General features: G+C 42.6%; 1 protein-coding gene across 2 annotated transcripts in view; it reads right to left on the bottom strand.

Moving 5' to 3' along the window:
• LOC119958146 (zinc finger CCCH domain-containing protein 10-like) overlaps nt 1-22,032 on the bottom strand; it is an 86,482-nt gene extending 64,450 nt beyond the window's left edge. The window contains exons 1-2 of one of the 2 annotated variants that reach the window (XM_038786452.1): nt 21,822-22,032; nt 11,391-11,445 (exon numbers count right to left, since the gene is read on the bottom strand). The gene's annotated coding sequence lies outside the window, so the exon portion shown is untranslated. The remainder of the gene's footprint in view (nt 1-11,390; nt 11,446-21,821) is intronic. The other variant, XM_038786453.1, reaches the window with a different exon arrangement.
• Between the last annotated feature and the right edge of the window lie 479 nt (nt 22,033-22,511).

Below are 22,511 nucleotides of genomic sequence, written 5' to 3' on the forward strand. Positions count from 1 at the left end.
GATCTGTTGAGGCAAAATAGTAGAAACCCTCAAGAGTGAAATGAACAATTAGAGCTCCCACAAGCTGTTGTCAGCGAGGAAAATGGAACCACATTTTTTAGACTACAAAAGGTAGGGAATGCCATACAAAGTTGAGATATAACAGAGCGAGGGAATGCTATGGAACCCATATGCGCCAAAGATATTAAACCTTTGGGAAACAGGTGTATAGAAAGTGTAAAACACTATACAAGATTTTGCCAACTATGGAACAGGCAGAAATCCAAATGCATGATGTAAAAGATGCATGATGGGAGTAGCACAAGTGGATAGCGCTGTGGCTTCACGGTCCCAGGTTCGATTCTCCACTGGGTCACTGTCTGTTCGGAGTCTGCACGTTCTCCCCGTGGGTTTCCTCCGGGTGCTCCGGTTTCCTCCCACAGTCCAAAGACGTGCAGGTTAGATGGATTTGCCATGATAAATTGCCCTTAGTGACCAAAATGGTTAGGAGGGGTTATTGTGTTACGGGGGATGGGGGGGAAGCGAGAGCCTAATTGGGTCAGTGAGACTCGATGGGCCAAATGGCCTCCTTTCTGCACTGTATGTTCTACTTACTATGTAAAAGAGAACTTGGGAGTTTTACATGGATGTAATAGCTCCAAAGGACAGTGGGTGCTACCATTGATGTAGTCATGTGCTTTATATTAGAAACAGGAGCATATTTAAACATACCTGGTGGACCTAAACAAAGACAAAAATGACAGGGTAATCAAGACTACAAATAATATGAAAGATAATGCTGTCGGAATCATACACAAGATCAAATAACAGTCATCATTTGTGTAAAGGGTTAATATGAGAAGCACCCGATGCTGATGTCATGACAATGTAACACTATGATTAAGTAACAGATCTGAAGGGAGAAGTTCTCGCCTTGTGCAGAGGTTCCAAAGGTGTATAGTAAGTAAATAAAGAGTAGTTGGTTTTATCATACTAGTCTTAAGCAGCTTTGGGAGAACAGACAAACCCCAAAAGAACCCCACCCGGACCCCAAACAACAAAAGATAACAGTGGACAGCGAGTAAAAGGCCCAGAAAAACCTCTCAAGAAGCAGCTTCAGACCTGGCAAGTCAAGAGACCATATGAAGGATGAAAGGAACAGACTCAAAACTCACCAAGAAGTTGGAGCATCAGTGCAGCATCGGAGTTTCAATGCAGCAGATGCAAGCCAAGACCAGATAGCAGTGAACACAGACCAGAATCAACAAGCAACTCCAGTGAAGCAGAAACTATTCCAGGGCTTGCTCCAAGCATGGAAACCACATACCCACTCCCAGAACCACTCCAGAGCACCGAGGGCTAATGACAGGCTCAGCACTGAGATAACTGGAGAGGTTTCCCAGATATAGAACTGCTTCTAGTTTGTACAAAAGATTACTGTATACAGTTGGAACTATAACACAATAGCAAGGTAGGGAGTCAGCGAGACTTCAACTTTAGTCCTGCAAGCAGTTGATTCACATTTCAGCGTTTGCCAAAAAAAATTAAAGGGCAAAATATAAAAAGACAAAGCAAAGACCAAGAGCATAAATTCATTCAATGATCTATACAGGCTGGCAGAAGATTGCAACTATGGAATATTGACACCGATTCATGACCGAATAGTAATAGGAGTCTTAGATGGAAGTTCTAATAAATCTCTTGCAAACGAGAGAGCATTTAACTCTAGTACAAGTTGCGAGGCAACGGAGCACAAAACAAAATAGTAGAGAAGTCATGGTCCCATGGAAAGGAATGAGTGAGACAGTTTAATATGTAGGCCATAAGAGGGAAAGTGCACCAAAGCAGAAGCCTATGAAAATCGTGATCATGATTTAGTGGGAAAAACCTGCACAAGAGCAGTGCGCCACAACTGTGAAAAAATAGGACGTTTTAAAACCGTTTGCCAATCTAAACCAACAAAAACCTGCAAAAAGGAGAAAAATATTAAAGTGAAACCACATACATGAAGTGGAAGAACCAGAGAGAAAGGGGATAACTTTCCTAGGGGAAGAAAATTAAATGGAAAATAAATACTGTGAGGCAGCAATGCTAACCCCTTTTATTTACAGGCTTGGGCAAACTGAAGACCAGGCACTATGTTACCTGAAGAGCTGATGCCAAACGTCACTTCACACCGAACTAAGTCCCGGCTCAATCTTGGACAAAGTCATGGGTGAAATTAAGATGCAACGGCATGGAGTTATATCACCAGTCATGATGCCAACAAAGTGGTGTTCAGGAATGGTAACAATCGCAAAGCCAAATAGATCAATTAGAATCTGCGTGGGTTTAATTCAACTAAGCAAATCATTGGAATGCAAGATCTACCTGATGGGAGTCTTGCCAAACTAGCCATTCACCAAATTAAATGCAAACAGCAGATTTACTGCAGGTTGCTTTCTGTTGTTATTGCTTGGAATTGTGTCCGCTCCTGAAATTTTCCAGAGAACAATAACTCGGACATGGAAGGAGTCATATGCCATACAGACAACATACTTGTACAGGGTTCCATGAGAGAAGGGCATATAGTTCGGACAGTTCTGAAAGCCGTACAGGATGCAGACTTAACATTGAATGAAAAATGAGTTCACCAAACCCATGATGAAATTTCTAGGTCACATTGTGGGTCAACTGTTATTTGGGACACTTTTACAAAGAACAGTGATCCGAGAGTTTCCACAAACCAGGATTATTACTGAGCTTCAGAGATAACTCAGGATGCTCAATCAAGGCGACAAGGTCTCTGCCAAATTCGGCAGAGATCAATGAGCCTTTCAGACGGTTGTCGAGACCGAGTCAACAGTGGTTCTGGAATTTGGGCCAGCAAAATGCTTTTGGAAAAAAAAAAAATCACATTTCCTCTGAAATTGTAATCGTTAGGATTACGATCCTAACTACCAACCAGAGTAGCAGGAGATGCATGCAGCATCTACAGGTCTGGGTGCAGTATTACTTCAAGTACAGAGACCTGTTTACTACGCCTCAAAGTCAATCTGAGAAAAGAGATATGCTACAATTGAGAAGGAAGCATCGGCAGCAACAGGAACGTGCTAGAAATTCTCAGACTACCTCATGGGACTGCAGTTCAAAATTGACAAGCCACTCGTCACTCTTTGATTGCAAAGATTCCAGCTAGAATCCAACAATTCAAATGAAAACATCCTGATGAACAGCTAGTCATTCCAAGAACACAGATTTGAAATTTCTCAAAGACTTCACCAAGGTCACTTGTAGTAACAAATTGTCGAGCAAGAGCCCAACAATCAGTCAGGTGGCTAGGCATTACTTGTTCTATAGAATAAATTATTTCCAATTGTCTTACGTATGCAGTGAACAGCAGTTCAACGTGCAGATTGGCCATGGTAAATTGCCCTTAGTGTCCAAAATTGCCCTTAGTGTTGGGTGGGGTTACTGGGTTATGGGAATAGGGTAGGGTGCTCTTTCCAAGAGCCGGTGCAGACTCGATGGGCCGAATAGCCTCCTTCTGCACTGTAAATTCTATGAAAAAGCAAAAGGAACTACCATCACCTTTTCCATTAAAGGCTGGAGGAGCACCTGGGAATGAATTATTCGATTTTAAAGGGCAAAATATACCTCATCATTGATTACTACTCAAGGTTGATTGAAGTGAACAGACTGCACAGTGGCTGTGCAGTCATTCAATCACTGTAAAAGGTCTAAGCAACACATGACATTCCAGACATTGACAGCACAATGATTTGCAATTCACTAATGAATTATTCTGAAATTTATTTTCCTTTGCAAAATTAATTTACGTAACCAGTTCACTTTGTTATCCTCAAGTAAATGGAGAAGCTGATAGAGGCACACAAACCAAAGACATGAAAAAGAATGACGGTCTTATTTTAGTTCTTCCGAGTTGCTAAATCTCACTGCCACAAAATGATTTCTCACCATCAGAATTGTGAATGGGAAGATTGAGAACACAACCTACAGCTCTGCAACAGAAACTAAAACCTAATATCACCTCAAATGACAGCACAAGGAAAAAGAACAGAGAAACAATCAAGCTTGTAACTTTAACTTTGAGATCAATGCTGAAGCCCAAGGAGAGGATATGGGTACAAGACCAACAGAAAGAAAGTATGATAATGGAAAGAGCTCAGCAATCAAGGCCATACAGGATTGAGACAGACCAAGGAACTTTAAGAATTTGTACCACTGTAAACTTTTTTTAAAAATCAAGTGACTAGAAAATAATACATTTACCAAGACAGAAATCTAATTACATTAGTGGCGCAAATTATGCATATTTTGGACCCCAAAGCCCTAAACAGTACAGGGCAACATTTCAAACCACCAACTTCGTAGAGAATTACGGTACAATTTGTTAATGTAATCATTTTAACAAGTTAGTTGAGTCTTCAGATTTCTAGCAACTGAACAGGAAATAAGTATATACATTGATGAAGTTACAGATTCTTACAGCTTAACTTTAGCATTATTTCAGCTACAGTGGCAGCCTATTCCTGTCAACCTGAAATCATTCAAATGTGTGGGTAAAAACAATTATACAGTAATTCAAATAAAATAATTAAAACAGCACGTTTTGGGATTCTGAACAGATTTGAATGAACAAGTAATTCTAATTACGTGGCTTAAAGAGTAGAAGGTATAATCATAAAAACATCCACACGATAAACAACGCATTAGAACAAAGCCTTAAGAATGAATAAGAAACAATAAGAGAACATGGCATCAACAGGTGGCGTAACAATGCAGGATTTGTCAACAGCCACGATGAAATTTAAGATGATTACGAGAAAAGTTCAATAAACAAACATAGTAAAGACAAGTGTATTTTGAATCACTGATTTGACTTTGTGACAACTACAATTAGCATCTTGAATGCAAACAAGAATGAGCCACAGAAGGAAACAATCAGGACAGTCGAGGCCAAAGAGTTAAGTTTTAAGGAGTGAGAGAAAGAGATGTACGGGGTTTAGGGAATGTATTCCAGAGCCATTGTAGGTCACTGAAAGCACAGCCACCAATGTTGGCACAAAGAAAAACAAGGGAGGAGCGAGGGCAGGAGGGATTCAATAACAAGGATGAGAATTTCAACTTGGTGGACCAGAAACCAATTGTAGGTCATGGATGATAGATAAACGAAACCTGGCACAAGCGAGGACTTGATAAAGTGAAAGTAGCAGCTTTTGAAGGCATGTCATGCCTGCAGTCAAAAAGGAACTCCCTGGTATTATCTATTAGGTTAGTGAATAGCTGAATGAACTAAAGTCATGGATTTGGCAGAGGGGGATTGAAGGAGAGGAAGAGAATAGCATGGGAAAGTTTAAAGCGACAGCTCATGGAACTTAGTAACAATTCTGGAGTTTTAAAAATCTGAAAACAAGAACATTCATAAGATGCATCAGAGACAGGATTTGGGAATGTGATGCTGCAAAAGAGAGGTGACTGGCAGCAACCATTCACAGATAGAGCAGCACAGTGGCTCGTACTGCTGCCTCACAGCACCAGAGACCCAGGTTCAATTCAAACTTGGCTGACTGTCGGTGTTGAGTTTGCAAATTCTCCCGGTGTCTGCATGGGTGTCCTCCCACAGTCCAAAGGTGTGCAGGTTCGGTGGATTGGCCATTCTAAAGTGTCCCTTAGTGTCCAACGGTTAGCTGGGGTTGCAGGGGAGTTAGGTGGATTGGCAATGCTAAATTGCCCCTTTATTATCCAATGATATGCAGGTTAGGTGGAGTTATGGGGTTACGGGGAAAGTGGGCCTAGGTAGTGTGCTCTTTCAGAGGGTTGGTGCAGCCTCCCTCCTTTTGCACTGTAGGAATTCTGTGGTTCTGTGTGTCTGCACAAATAAGGACCATTACATACAGTTCTGAAAGGTTCACCAGCTTATGTATTACTATATTGCGGTGCTGCATTTTTGGGAGTTCATGGAATGCTATATCATTTGCTTAACAGTATCATGAAGCCACCTATTTATCGTTTTCACAGAAAAAACGAGTCACAAAATAAGAGCCCAAAACATTTAGAACCTAGAACATACAGTGCAGGAGGCCATTTGGCCCATCGAGTCTGCACCGACCCACTTAAGCCCTCACTTCTACCCTATCCCCGTAACGCAATAACCCCTCTTAAGCTTTTTGGTCACCAAGGGTAATTAATCATGGCCAATCCACCTAACCTGCACATCTTTGGACTGTGGGGGAAAACCGGAGCAAACCCACGCAGACAAGGGGAGAACGTGCAGACTCCACACAGACAGTGACCCAGCGGGGAATCGAACCTGGGACTCTGAAGCCACAGGGCTAAACACTTGTGCTACCATGCTGTCCTGCAAAGTCCCTTGATCCCATAATCAGGACAAAATTTGAATTGGTCGTGTTTTGGGGATCTCATTACATCACTAAATTCCTGTTATTTGACATGATAAAAATAGAATGTGACTTGTTTAATCTTTAGTTAGTGGAACACTAAGCCAGATTACTGATCAAAGAAATCAGTATGCTACCACTAATGAATAAGGGTTTGATTAATCAAATGTTAATTTTCTGCTGAGTTTTATATCCTTCACTGTGCTTATTTGTTGTCAACTGCATGAAAATTAATTATAAATTACACATCGAAAAACATTTATTCTACAAATGGAGGTTTCATGGCAGGAATAAAATTGGGTAGACCTTGCTGAAACGGTTTTAAAACCAAAGACTAAATCCAAAAAATAACCATGTGCTGTATTTGCATTATCGGAATGTTGTAACATGTTTAGTTCAGAGATTAAAAGGAGTTTCCTTACTAAATTGTAAAGAAATATTGTAACATTAGATGACAAATATTACCACAGTCTAAGGTATTCAGATACAGTATGTGCTGTTTTCAATTGCAATTAGGGTAATTGTTAATCCAGAGTCTGGTGACTTTTTGGAGAACAGAATTCATAAGTGCACTTCTGAATCGCGGGAACAAGAGCTGTATTACTATTGACAGGGAAGAGGGGCGAGGGAATAACATTTTAACAGCATTTTGAAAGCAATAATTGCAATTTGACAAGTAACATTCCACGTGTAATCTCAGAGAGCATGGATTATTTCACTTCAAGAATGTTATTACAGTATTTTTAAACCTGTCTCAAACACTAGATGAAGCCTCATCAGTAAATTTCTTGGATCAGTATCTAGACCAGTAATCTTTTGCAGCATACATAAACCTACATGCGACTCTTTCACTAAATGTTAACTCCAGTGATGTCAAATGTGCTTTTACTATCTACAGGTACACATTTTAATTATTTACATTAATTTACATTTTTATATGTGGTATAATTCCACTACAAGTACTCCAGGGGCACAGGTAGAATGATTTAATGAGGGTTGAGGAACATCCCTATAGGATTAGATTGGGAATCAAAATTATAATTAAAAAAATATATAAATTTAGAGTACCCAATTTCCCCCCCCCCTACTTAAGGGGCAATTTAGTGTGGCCAATCCATCTACCCTGCACATCTTTGGGTTGTGGGGGCGAGACCCACGCAGACACGGGGAGAATGTGCAAACTCCACACAGACAGCGACCTGGGGCCAGGATCGAACCCGGGTCCTTGGCGACGTGAGGCAGCAGTGCTAACCACTGCACCACCATGCCACCTTCAAAATTATAATTCTACCTATCAACTAAGATTGAAGTGCATTTATTGTATCATTCATAGCATTTTGAAATTCCATAATTCACAGCCCAGCCCCACCCAGAAGCACCTAGACTTGCTAACCAAAAATGGTTTGATGGGTGAATTTTAACAGTGAGATTCCTTCCATTGTAGTCCACTTAAACCTGCCTGGCTGTTGCCTGCTCCAGATCAGCAACACGCTACACATGCTTTACTTCTCCAAATTTTATCTCCTGTGCTCTTCCGAAGAAAGAGACTCATGAGAGATACAATTCCACAGGCACAGGTAGCCTTGGATTAACCCATCCAAGATGCCTTTATTCATTATTGATGAGGCAAAAAGTTTGCGTCAGCAGGCTATTCAACATCCCAAATCCAACATCCACATGCATGCAAGTTCCATCACGAGTCACTGGGTAGAAGTCAGTCACAATACATCACCATTAGGTTGGATATCGAGACTAACTGCACCCTTCAGCATCATACTGGCGGAGATCACAGACCAAGAATCAAACCTGCGTTTATGGCTCAGTACCACAATTGGAATGCATTAACCTACTGAACCATTCGGGAATCTCAAACATCAGGTGTTAACAGTTATATTACACTGGATATATTGGTTAGAAAGCAAAACATATTAGTTTCAAAAGCATGATCTGGCTTCTAGCTGGAAACAATTCATACAATTTATCGGTATCCATAGGCCAAAGATAAACTTCTTCAGTAAGGCCCTTAATCAAAAAAAAATACACTAAAAAAATGTTTTTAAAATTATATTAATCTGTCAACTTAAAATGCAAATTTCACCCTTAAACACCCTTTCAGGTACAAGATTTGATTCTGCAGGGGTCAGCTTTAAAAAATGCCACACAACTGCTGCACCTTAAAGGTCAGGACATTGTAGATGGAGATCCTGGTGTTGGACTGGGGTGAGCACAGTAAGAAGTCTTACAACACCAGGTTAAAGTCCAACAGGTTTATTTCGTATCACTAGCTTTTGGAGCACTGCTCCGTCCTCAGGTGAATGAAGAGGTCGGTTCTAGAAACATTGTCTATGACAAAGTCAAAAATTCAAGACAATACTTTGAATGAGAGTCTTCGCAGGTAATTAAGTCTTTACAGGTCCAGATGGAGCAGGTTAAAGAGGTGTGAATTGTCTCAAGCCAGGACAGTTGGTATGATTTCCAAGCCCAGGACAGATAGTGGGGGGGGTGAATGTAATGCGACACGAATCCAATGACCCGGTTGAGGCCAAGAGAGAGAGGGGGGGCGGGGGGGGGGAAGAGAGGGGGGGGGGGGGGGGGAGGGGGGGGGGGGGGGAGGGGGGGGGGGGAAGGGGGGGGGGGGGAAGAGGGGGGGGGGGGGGGGGGGGGGAGAGGGAGAGAAGAGAGAGGGGAGGGGGGGGGGAGAAAGGGAGGGAGAGGAGAAAGAAGAGGGAGAGAGGGGGGAAAAGAAAGAGAGAGAGAGAGAGAGAGAGAGAGAGAGAGAGAGAGAGAGAGAGAGAGAGAGAGGAGAGAGAGAGAGAGAGAGAGAAGAGAGAGAAAGAGAGAGAAAGAAGAGAAAGAGAAAGAGAAAGAGAAAGAAAGAGAGAGAGAAAGAGAGGAGAAAGAGAGAAAGAGAGAAAGAGAAAGAGAGAGAGAGAGAGAGAGAGAGAGAGAGAGAGAGATGTCGCTTTGATGGCCAAGAGCTATCACAATACCTCCATTTTAGAACTGTCAACACACACAATATATCAGGCTGTTTGCTTCAAGAAATAAACTCAAATTACAACAAGGAAAGGCACTCTGCCGCGAATGCATTTTCAAGTTTAAACAAAAACGACTGATGCAAAATCAGTCATCCAAACACTGATGCTTCAAAATACAAATCCTTCTTCTACAAACTTTAACTGTACCATTGGGTGGATTGGAGAAATAGAAAGGGAAGTTGTACAGTCAATAAATAATGTGGAAATGTGGTTCAAAGCTTTCAGTAAATCTGGATGTTCAGAACCACAAGAGTATTCAGAAATGTGTGACGGATTATAACGTGGTATCAACCCCTGCATACTTCACAATTCTGCACAAGAACATTTCCACAACAGCTGCTACACTGAACACATGTTGAAAGTGGTTAAAAACCATTGTTCTTTTTTATACCAACCATATACAATTGCTGTTCAAACTGCTCAAACCTTCCATTAACCACAGGAAATACTTATGTTACAGGATGATTTAAAAATATAGAGAAAGTTTGTTTTAAAAAAAACGAAAATATCAGATGCCGATGTTCAACTTAACGTTATAAACAATATGAGAACACTATAATCTTATTGGGTAACAGCGCAAGATGAAGAATAAGCTACTGGAGAACAGCAACTAGTAAAAGTCACTAGTTTTGCAGCAAATAAAACCCACCATTGTAAATACCAAGAAAAATTTCACCAATTGCCTCAAAGTGGAATTAATGCAGTGAATACAGTTACGCATTTCAATGCATTCTTATTATGTTGTCACTTGCACAGTGGTTAGCACTGCTGCCCCAGTGCCAGGGACCCAGGTTCAATTCCGGCATTAGATGAATGTGTGGAGTTTATACATTCTCCCCGTGTCTCCGTGAGTTTCCTCCAGATGCTCCGGTTTCCTCCCACAGTCCAAAGATGTGCGGAGTAAGGAGATTGGCCAGGCTAAATTGCCCCTTAGTGTCCAGGGATGTGAAGGTTAGGTTATGGGGTTGCAGAGATAGGGTAGGTCATGGATCGGTGCAGACCCGATGGGCCAATTGGCCTCCTTCTGCACTGTAGGGATTCTATGAAGTAGGCTTACATTAACACTGCAATGAAGTGACTGTGAAAAGCCCCTAGTCGCCACATTCCGGCACCTGTTCGGGTCACAGAGGGAGAATTCAGAATGTCCAATTCACTTAACAGCACGTCTTTCAGGACTGTGGGAGGAAGTCAGAGCACCCGGAGGAAACCCACGCAGACACGGGGAGAACGTGCAGACTCCATAGACAGTGACCCAAGCCGGTAATCGAACCCGGGACCCTGGCGCCGAGAATCAACAGTGCTAACCACCGTACTACCTTGTCACCATTTACAAACATTTTGCTTTTCAACATGCAGACTCTTCCAGGATAACGTGCTGCGATCAGAATTAAATTAGCGTCTATTTATTAGACAAAAGAAAAGATAAGCAAAAAATGCCAGGCCTTAGTCACACCCTTTCTCAGAGTACCAGTCCCAGTTGTGTGGAAACCAACATTCTCACTGTCATTTGTTTGACACCTCTAGGGAATTCCCTATTGAGATTTTGCAGAATAAGGTTCTCTTGAAATGATTAGGAATCAACTGGATGTGAACTTGAGATGCCATCTTCCTATCTCAGCAAAAATCACTGCCTTCAGATGGGGATCTTATCTACTCATACAGAGAGAAAATACATTCTTGGCAATGGTATATGCTTTCCATGTTACAATTTTCATAATTATACCCATCACATTTAACATGCAATAATTTACATTTGGGACTCTGGCATCCACCCATGTGATAACTGGAATCCAGCCTTTATATAGAGGCAGGTCATAAGACAAAACGTCAAGTTCAGGACACTCATTAGTGTTTGGATGGCGAAACGTGCCGCGCTTGCCGCAGATGCAGAGGTTGCGCAAGACGTCTCAGCAAATGTCATCAATGCTATTGGCGGCCTTGCTGTTGCCACTGTTGACTAAATGATCTGTACCTGACAGTTTTATAGATTAATTCAGCGCTGCTCAGTCAAGATGCTCAACAAGGAACTGCAAAAGAAAAACATGTCTTTACAATGAAAGAGGGAATTATCCACAAAATAACTGATTCACCCACCTCACAAATGATTAAAACATTAATCTAAAGTACAATGTTGATTTAATCAACAACATACATACAAGGAGAAATAATGTGATTTCACCTTTCCACCCCCTCCTGATTTCCTTTCTATTCCCAAAGGCAATAAAGATGTACCAGATTTGGCAGCTTTCTAATACTGTGCCTACCAGATGTGCAACCTAAACAGGCAGAGACAAAGCCAAACCTAATCCAATGACCACCGCATGCGATTACAGGAGGGGCCACCGCTGAGTGGTCAGGCATGAGCTCTAACCCTGATTTATTTTTTCTCCCAGAGGCAAGTTGTAGCATCTCTACTGCCACCATAGCGGAGATCAGCTAACTCACGACCGAACATGTGCCACATCTGGAATACTGTGCACAGTTTTGCTTTCCTTAGTTAGAAAAAATGTAATTGTGTTAGCAGAACAAAAAAGGTTCCCTTGACTCATTCAGGAATTATGAAGAAAGGTTGGGCCTATACTCTTTGGAGTTTAGAAAAAATGAGGTGTGATCTTATTGAAGCACACATACAAGATCCTGAGGGGACTTGGAGGGGATCCTCCAGGTTCCACCCCAAGTAAAACACCATCCAGACTTGGGAAAAATATTGGCCGTTACTTCACTGTCGCTGGGACAAAATCCTGAACTCCCTCCGTAACAGCACTGTGGACGTACCTACACCACATGGACTGCAAACCTTCTCAAGGGCAATTAGGTGGTGGACAACAAATGCTGGCCCAGCCAGCGGAGCCCACATCCTGCAAAAATGAATTTGCGAAATGCTGGAAGGATGTTTCCTCTTGTTGGGAACACTAAAACCAGGAGACACAGTTTCAGACTAAGACGCCTCCCTTTTAGGACAGAGATCAGGAGAATTTGTTTCTCTCAGAGGGTCATTAGTATGTGGCATTCTCTTCCATAGAAAGCTGTGGAGGCCAAGTTGGATAGAATTTATGCAAGGCCAAGTTGGATAGATTTCTGCTAGACAAGGGATTCTGGAGGGTTATGCGGGGCAGACAGAATAGTGGAGTTGAGGTCACAATCAGATCAGCCATGATCTTATTGAATGGGGGACTCAGGACCAGAGGGGGCCGAATGGCCTACTCTTGCTCCCAAATCTTATGTTCCAATGCCAGGTACCTATAGCAGATATCACTCAGCTACTCAGATTCTAAACGAGCTGAGGCATCAGGAGAGTGCCCAATTTATTTTTATTGATAATATGGAAATGGGAAAAATACCATACATTATGTAGTCCGCCCTCATGCACCATTCTATAGGGATCATTGACCATCAACAGGAAGCAGGAAATTTGATTCATTTTTCTTTCCATTGCCGGAGAACATTGAAACCAGTTATAATGTTCCCACAACTGTTCTAGCTGAGATCAGCAAAAATCAAGAGTGTCAGGGACTGAACTTGGAATCCTTGGTCTATCAGACGCAATACAAAACAGAGCAGTTCATTTAAACACAGCCATAAGGAAAGCACACCAATGTCAATATTTAACCAGTCAGTAGAAGATGGCTAAGACAGCTGAAGTGACTTCTCCATTGGACAAAATCAGAACCTTCACACCTCCCTTAGAAGCATAGCAGCAATCAGATACATGCTTTGTGGTGCCATGGGAATATTAAACTGGTAATGTATCAGTCTGATTCTTAACTTGTCAGACTACCAGAAACCTTTTCCGTTTTAGCGCCCTGAAACCATTCGAAGCTATGCTAATGATGAAACCCTTCAAACAAAAAAGAGGTGATAATTCACGGATGGGACATTTTTGAGTACAATTTAATAAAACACAGTCCAACATTAACAGGGCTGTGTGGAAAAATACCCAGAAGGCAAGTGGAAAGGTTACCGTTCTCACTGCTTATGAAGGCAACATATCAATAAAAGAACCCAGCTAACGAGCTGAGGACAATTCTGTTTGTTCCCCAGTAAAATGGAAACATCAATAAGATGATCAATGTTCAGGCAGAATCACAGTGGAATAGAATTCAAGTGATTCATAGCTTTAAATAAAAGTCTGGATATGAACCCTTCAAATTTAAATGCTTACATGAGCATAAAATTATACAGAGGCAGAAAAATGTTCATAAAAACAGGAAGAACTGTAGGTGAAAGCTATGCATTTTTGTTGAAACCCGCAAAAGTTGGCCGCCAGCACATTCAGTCCTGTGGAGTCGCAAACTACACATGCTTAAATGCATGTATAATTCTCACCGATTAAGGCCTTTATGCGTCTTTATGCGCCGAGGAGAGCTGTTTCGAAACTATGCAAACAGCAGAAATGCATCTTTTTAACACAAACCTGCCATTCTTTAAAAAATATAGCAATTAGCAATTATCAGCCGCTTTAAAGAACTTCAAATGACCATCGAGGTAAATCAATTGAACAGGAGGCCATTTTAAATAAACAGTGTGACATACAACAGTGCACCAAAACATGATGCACACACTAATTAGTATACTGACTCCATCTAGTGGCCAAGTTAAGCTGCATCACTCCCTGCTTGACATTTGGCATAGTTCATTCTAAGTGTTAAAACAGTTTAGTTTGAATGAACAGTGCAGGTCATAACTCACTGACATATTTTAAGTATATACTCCTATCGCAAACAATGTGACAGGCAGAAAAATGTACAAGATTGGCTTTCACATGCAAACGTTAGTGGCCTGTTTCGGGACAAGTATCAATGTTAGTCATCATGCAAAGCAAAAAAAAATTTTAAATAACAGTTGTCACTTACCCACATAAGATATCCAACAGAGATATTACTCAACTGGATCATGGGGGACCTTGCTTGGAATCCATCCCAAATTAACCCACAAATCAGTATTTGTTGCTGTATTCTTACTGCTATTAAGAAGCCAATCCCACGATTTATATGGGGCGAGGCGGTTTATTCGACAAACTACTGCAGTTAAAGCTTCATTAAATTAGTCAGTCCTATTTAGTTCATCCTACCCTAGCAGATCTCCGGTGGTGTTGCTCAAGACTCATAAATTATGCTGTCGTAAGAAAGCGTGCAAGTCCATTGACAGAATTTTAATGTTTGAGCTATTAATTTTTTTTTAAATAATTGGTTCCCCTTGCATTCTGCTCTATGCCTGTACATGCAAGATGGTAGGGGAGGGGTAAAGGGGAAGGAAAGCAAAGCAGGCAGCACTCCGAGCAGGAATCTCTCAAAGCTTGGTTAGCCTTCACCTTGTCCACTCACTTCCTAGCGTTTGCTTTTCCCCCCAGTGTATCGGGGATCATGTTGTTTTAACAAAATTTTACATATGAGCCAATCATTAGAAATTCGAATTGAGATGTAACACATTAAAATTCTCTTTAATTAATTCTTGGAATGCGAGCAATGTTACGGTCACATTTAGTGCCTCTGTCCACTGCCTATTTGCTTGTGATCAGTTTTCTCCTTGAAGTACTACGACAACAATTTGAATCAAAAATCCCAAGATCTTGACCCAGTGACAACTGCGTTTTTATAATATATGCCCAAGTCAGGATGGTGCATAACTAAGAGTGGGACTGGGCAATGATGGTATTACCATAATATCGATGTTCTTGTCCTTGGTGACAGAAGTTGCAGGGTGCTGTCAAACCAAGCGTCGTGAGCTGTTCCAGTGCATCGTGCATATGAATATATTGCAGTCAGTGGGCATTCAGCCCTGTGGCAGGGGTATAGATCAACACCTGTTTGATGTTGGGCATTTTCAGATTTGTTGGGGTCCACCATCCAGGTGAGTGGTGAATATTTCAGTCCTGATGAGCCTTATAGATGAAGCAGCAGCTTGGAGGACGTAATGTGGGACACTTGTAAAAACAGCACCTGCTCTTGTAATCAAAACATTGATGTAACCGGTTTAGTTAAGATTCTGATCAATTATGACTACCAGGGTGGCACAGTGGTTAGCACTGCTGCCTCACGGCACTTGAGGACCTCGGGTTCGATCCCAGCCCTGGGTCACTGTCCGTGTGGAGTTTGCACATTCTCCCCATGTCTGCATGGGTCTCACCCCCCACAACCCAAAAATAGATGTGCACATTAGGTGGATTGGCCATGCTAAATTACCCCTTAATTGGAAAAAGTAATTGGGTACTTTAAATAAAATGTTACAATTATGGCTACCACTGTTCATGGAAGATTGGGGCAGAGGAGATTCCATCAGTTAGGAAAGCTCTTTTTCTTGTTGAAGATGCTCACTGGTTAGCTGTTTCATTCATTGAAATTGCGAATACAGATGAGCAATTGCTAGCAAGCAAACAGCCATTTCCAACTGTTTTTTAAAAAAAGATTTAGAGCACCCAATTCATTTTTTCCAATAAGGGCCAATCCGCCTACCCTGAACATCTTTGGCTTGTGGGGGCGAAACCCACACAAACATGGGGAGAATGTGCAAACTCCACACAGACAGTGACCCAGAGCCGGGATTGAACCTGGGACCTCGGCGCCGTGAGGCAGCAGGGCTAACCCACTGTGCCACCGTGCTGCCCTCAGTCATTTCCAATTTTAAGACGGGATGGGGGGGTTGATTATAAAGCTGAAGATAATCAACAGGGAAGAAAAAGCTTTTGAGGGATTTGTAGGGAAGGATAATACAGCACAAGTGGCCAGAGCCAGGACCCAGCTTATATACAATTTTTTGATGGTAACCGTGGACACAAAAATGAAAAAGCTCATGTAGATGTATAATGTTGCGAGACATGCTTTGTAGACAGGATAAAGTGTAATCTTCAGATGAAGCATGGCAAACGGATAATTAGGGCAGGGGACAAAGACGTTATTCACTACACAAAAATTGTATCTTCTGATCTTATTTTTAAATTCCTATTCTAAGTTTACACATCTGCAATGTTGGCATAAACCACAAAGTAATCTATCAGATTCTTGGTCTGGTGGTGGCACTGCAATGCCTCCATTGAGAAAGTTTTAATTATAACTTGGAGAAGCATGGTGACTGTGTCTAGCACTGCTGCCTCAGTGCCAGAGACCCGCGTTCAAGCCTTGGGTGACTTACTGGGTGCAGTTTGCACATCCTCCAGTGTCTGTGTGGGTTTCCTCCCAGTCCAAAAATGGGCAGTTTAGGTGGACTGGCCATGATAAATTGCCCCTTAGTGTCCATGGATGTGCAGATTGGTTGGGGTTACAGGAATAGGGCGGGGGAATTAAATGAAAATCGCTTATTGTCACAAGTAGGCTTCAAATGAAGTTACTGTGAAAAGCCCCTAGTCGCCACATTCCGGCGCCTGTCCGGGGAGGCTGGTACGGGAATTGAACCCGCACTGCTGACCTGCCTTGGTCTGCTTTAAAAGCCAGCTATTTAGCCCTGTGCTAAACCAGGCCAAGAATGTGCAGGTTGGTTGGGGTTACAGGGATAGGGCAGGGGAATGGGCCTAGGTAGGGTGCTCTTTCAGAGGGTTGGTGCAGACTGGATGGGCGGAATGGCCTGCTTCTGCACTGTAGGGATTCTATAATTCTAACTGCAAACCTACCAATTTATAATGGATATATTTAACGGAAGTATAGATGAAAAATTAGGACATTCAAGGTGGATATGTTGATTTGCTAATATTAAAGATTCCTATGTTCACTTTTATAAACCAAAACTATGGAGACATGTCACTATAATTATACCTCCCTGCAAGTGGAGGCGCTACTACAACCTCAATAGCAGGTGGGTGTAACTAGTGTGGCAAGGTAGTTTTTGTAAATAGGCACAGGGATTTGTTGTAAGAAGTTAAGAAAAAGGAACCGTTCCTCAATCCACTTAAACTCCATTTTCATGCGGGGGGGGGCGTGTTCTTTTGGAGGACTGGTGCAGACTCAACAGGCCGAATGGCTTCTTTCTGCACTGTTGGGATTCTATGGATCTCCATATCCATCGATTCCCTTCAGTAAGAGCCCAATTTGACTTTAAAATGGAGGCTCAGTCACAGCTGCACGCACTGATCCAATTTTTTTCCATTGCTCCACACTAACTTCATCTTAAGATTACACTTGGGTTTGATTCCCCATATGCAACACCATGCAAGATCAGTTGGCAGATCAATATTACTATCTTTCAGCACACCATTCATCCATCACACTTCATACATCAGTATTCAATTTGAAAATCTTGCAACACACTTGCACCCGATTGCCTCAACTGTCATTTTCATACAACATCAAACCACTGAAATAAATATACAAGGAAAATTTTAAACCACTAAAAAGTGTTATTAAACTTGCCTATACTACAATTGTACCTTGTGTTCAAATTGCCTCCAACAATATTTTCTATTTGTGGCCCTACACATCTAGAATGCCTGAGACTTAAGTTCACTTTGAGACATACTTACGGTTAAAGAAACTCGTAAGCAGCAGACTACAACACCCATCATGCAACAGCATCTCGAAGGTGCTTAGAGATCAGCCAATGTCTGCCAGGACTTGCTGTTTCTTTTAGAAATAAATTTAGAGTACCCAATGTTTTTTCCAATTAAGGGGCAACTTGGCATGGCCAATCCACCTACCCTGCACATCTTTGGGTTGAGGGGAGAGACCCTCGCAGACACGGGGAGAAAAAGAGAAAATGCTGGAAAATCTCAGCAAGTCTGGCAGCGTCTGTTGGGAGAGAAAAATCTAACGTTTCGAGTCCAATGACTCGTCAAAACTACCAGACAAAGTGGGAAATATTTATATTGTGGAGTGAGAATGAAAGATGAGTCATAGCAACAGAAACCCAGGGAAACCGAGTGCTAATGGCCACAGAAACCAAGGGGAAAGAGTGTTAATGGCACTCCCCAGAGAGAACAAAAGATGTGAAAGGTCAAACAGCAGGGAAACTAACATTGGAGGATGAACTGTGGTGTGTGTGTGTGGGGGGGGGGGGGGTCGACACGAGAATGTGCAAACTCCACATGGACAGTGACCCGGGGCCAGGATTGAACCCGGGTCCTCGGCACCATGAGGAAGCAGTGCTAACCATTGCACCACTATGCTGCCCAGCACTTGCTGTTTCTAAGTCCTGAACTCTCTTCCACTGCTATGCATTGATGGCCAATTCCTGCAGACAATAACCCTCCCAGGAAATCATTCAAATGGAACATTTGGCATTTATTGTGTAAAAAAAAAGGAGGCTTGGTGAGCTCCCAACGTTTCCTGAAAGCAAAAACAGCTTGGACATTAGCTAATTTCCACAACCATATTCAGCAAAACAGCTGAACATAGATTAAACCACAAATAAAACTGGCTAGTGTGGGAGAATATGAACGGGAACATACAAGTCTTTATATTTTGTACTATATTATTTTATGTATGTTTACCGTTTTAAAATAACCAAGCAAGTAAAAAAAGTTGCAAGTTCTGGAATGACTGTAACTCCAAGTTAGGTTTGCTCACTCTGTCACTGGCGGGAATGGTCCAGGCGGTTAAAATGAATGTGTTGCCGCGATTTCTGTTTATTTTCCAAGCCTGCCGATTTTCCTGCCAAAGGCTTTTTTTTTAATATAAAGAGTGTGAAGGGATGACTACCTCGTTCATATGGGATGGGAAGGTGGCCAGAATTAGAAACGCTGCTACGACAGAGAGGAAGGCAGGCAGGGGGTTTGGATCTTCCGAACCTGCTGTATTATTACTGGGCGGCGAATGTGGTGAAGGTACGGAGCTGGGTCAGAGGGGTTGACTCCAAGTGGAGGAGAGTTTGTGTAGGGGGGTCAGGATTGAAGGTGCTAGCAACAGCACCACTCCCGACGGCCCTTAGGAAATACTCGGGGAGTCCGGTAGTAATAGCTTTGTTGAGAAACTGGAGGCAGTTTCGACAGCACTTCGGGTTGGGGGCAGGGTCAAGGGAAATGCCGATTCGGGGGAACCATAGATTTGAGCCAGTGGAATGGAAATTTTTCGGAGATGGGAGGAGAAAAGAATGAGACACTAAAAGATAGGTTTCTTGGGGGTCGGTTTGCAGGATTGAAGGAGCTGGGAGCAAAGTATGGGCTGGAGCAGGGGGAAATATTTCGATACATGCAGGTTCGAGACTTTGCCAGAAAGGAGATACAGAGCTTCCCGGTGGTCTCCACGTTGCTGGAGGAGGTGCTGACGACAGAGGGACTGGAGAAGGGGGTAATGTCGGCAGTTTACAGGGCTATTTTGAAAGAGGAGAAGGCACCGCTGGATGGGATCAAGGCAAAATGGGAGGAAGAGTTGGGAGAGGGGTTCTGGTGTGAGGCACTCCGGGAGGATGAACACCTCCACCTCGTGTGCAAGACTAGGGCTGATACAGCTGAAGGTGGCATATAGTATATAGAGCACACCTCACAAGGGTGAGCATGAGCCAGCTCTTGGAGGGGGGAGAAGATGTGTGAAAATTGCTGAAAAGTATTTGTTGATATATTTGAGTGGTGACCTGATGCAGTTTTATCAGTACAGCTGAAAATGGGTTTACCACAAATAACCATTGTAACCAGTCTAGATCGATGAATACTCAGATTCAAATCTGAAAATGGCTTTAAAAACAACGTATTTGTTTACTCATTCCATTGGTACACAGTAGTCAGTCTTTATTATTTTTGATGTGGAGATGCCGGCGTTGGACTGGGGTGAGCACAGTAAGAAGTCTTACAACACCAGGTTAAAGTCCAACAGGTTTGTTTCAAACATGAGCTTTCGGAGCGCAGCTCCTTCTTCAGGTGACTGGAGAGGTATGATCCAGAAACATTTATATAGACAAAGTCAGCGATGCCGGACAATGCTTGGAATGCGACAATTTGCAGGTAATCAAATCATTACAGATCCAGAAATAGGGGTAACCCCAGGTTAAAGAGGTGTGAATTGTCTCAAGCCAGAACAGTTGGTGGAATTTTGCAAGTCCAGGCCAGATGGTGGGGAGTGGATGTAATTCTGCGTTGTCACGTGTCCTGAAGGCTGCCTTGAAGAACGCTTACCCGGAGATCCGAGGCTGAATGCCCTTGACTGCTGAAGTGTTCCCCGACTGAAAGGGAACATTCCTGCCTGGTGATTGTCACACGGTGCCCATTCAAACCTGTTGGACTTTAACCTGGTGTTGTAAGACTTCTTACTTTATTATTTTTGACAGTGACGATTAGAGCCCCTCCACCTTAATAAAGCTTAATTTTAAGAGCCATCTCAAATGTCTGCAAACAGGCCCAATTAGGAAAAAAAATCACCAAACTTTAATCTGTGATGTGTTTAGTGTTACAGGGAAAGTATTGAAGTTTTTATTTCACGTTAGCTCTTATGGTCAGAGAAAAGTTAAGTGAGAACAGTCACTGCCTGTGTGGAGTTTGCACATTCTCCTGCATGGGTCTCACCCCCACAACCCAAAGATGTGCAGGGTTGGTGGATTGTCCACACTAAATTGCCCCTTAATTGTAAAAAAAAAATTGGGTACTCTAAATTTATTTTCAAAAAAAGAGAAAACACTGGGACCATACTACATGGTTAGAAGCTGTGCCAGGATAGAGTGCATGGGGTCATTGGCACAGTCAATTGTGGGTTTAAGCATATAATTCAATCTCAATGTCAGAGAGAAATACGTTTGGGCATGGAGCCGGGCAGCAAGAGCACCAAACCAAGGAGAGGGTTATTTAAACAAGACAAAGTGCCCCAACTCAAAAAGTACAAAACCCTTTATTGCAAGGCCCAAACAGCAACATAAACAGAGACCAATGGACAATGGAATTGTGCGACAAAAATACAGAGAGGAAAGAGGGCAAAACGAAAGGCATAGAAAGGAGAGAAGGGTACATGAAGGGGCGGTTTTAAAAACTTAGCATGAGCAACGCCAAAGGAGATCAATTCCTGGGCTTAATTGAATATTCTCATCTACAATTTTAAAATCAAATTCGGTAGACTTTTGCGAGCAACATAAACCCATATCTGATGACCCAGCTTCCGTCTCCGAACTCCATGCGGATCTATTGCTCTCAAATGATACGAATGGGGCCTTTCGGAAAATAAACTGAATCTAAAATCCGTAAACGAACGCAAATAAAATAATTTATTTTTCTGCGAATTAGATTTCGCGGTTAAATGAATCAGCCAAGTGATTGGGCAGCCCCAGCCCCTCCAAATCACACCTCTTGAACCGAGGGCCTCTCAAACGCGCTCGCTGGATTTCAGGCTGTGATGGCGCCTTTAGGCCTCGACTTCCTGTTACAAATTAAAATGACCCCGTTCCACAAACAAACACCAATCTTCTCCACACAGCGTGTACACATTAAAATATTGGAATAATCCCATTGAGTCCGAAACTGTAACATGTATTAAAACTCACAAACCAGGGATGGGTTTACCTATACAGCACAGCACAGCTCCTTCTCTCACAAGCTCCGACACAAAGAGGCTCAACGCAGGTCCTCCCAGTCAAGGGTAACTTCACGACAAAGAGCCTCAAACTCGGTCCTCCCAGTCAAGAAGGACCCCGGACTAAAGAAAAAGGCGTCTTCCACAACTGGAAAGGGGTTTCAAAAGGCCAGCAGGTTGCTAGTAAATACCAAACATCATCTGTCAAATGGAAATCACCAATTTAGATTTAAACTTGATATTTGGACAGACGCCATTTTACAAAACGCTGCATTCTCTCCACAAATTACTTCCTTTTGTAACAGGTCTGGTGCCTGACCCAAGGATTTGGATTGTATCTCGAGACTGGCAGTCTCCAGACAGCACGGTAGCATTGTGGATAGCAATTGCTTCACAGCTCCAGGGTCCCAGGTTCAATTCCTGCTTGGGTCACTGTCTGTGCGGAGTCTGCATATCCTCCGTGTGTGCGCGCGAGTTTCCTCCGGGTGCTCCGGTTTCCTCCCACAGTCCAAAGATGTGCAGGTTAGGTGGATTGGCCATGATAAATTGCCCTTAGTGTCCAAAATTGCCCTGAGTGTTGGGTGGGGTTACTGGGTTATGGGGATAGGATGGAGGTGTTGACCTCGGGTAGGGTGCTCTTTCCAAGAGCCGGTGCAGACTCGATGGGCCGAATGGCCTCC

Source organism: Scyliorhinus canicula, chromosome 28 (assembly GCF_902713615.1).
Source record: "Scyliorhinus canicula chromosome 28, sScyCan1.1, whole genome shotgun sequence".
Lineage (NCBI taxonomy): Eukaryota > Metazoa > Chordata > Chondrichthyes > Carcharhiniformes > Scyliorhinidae > Scyliorhinus > Scyliorhinus canicula.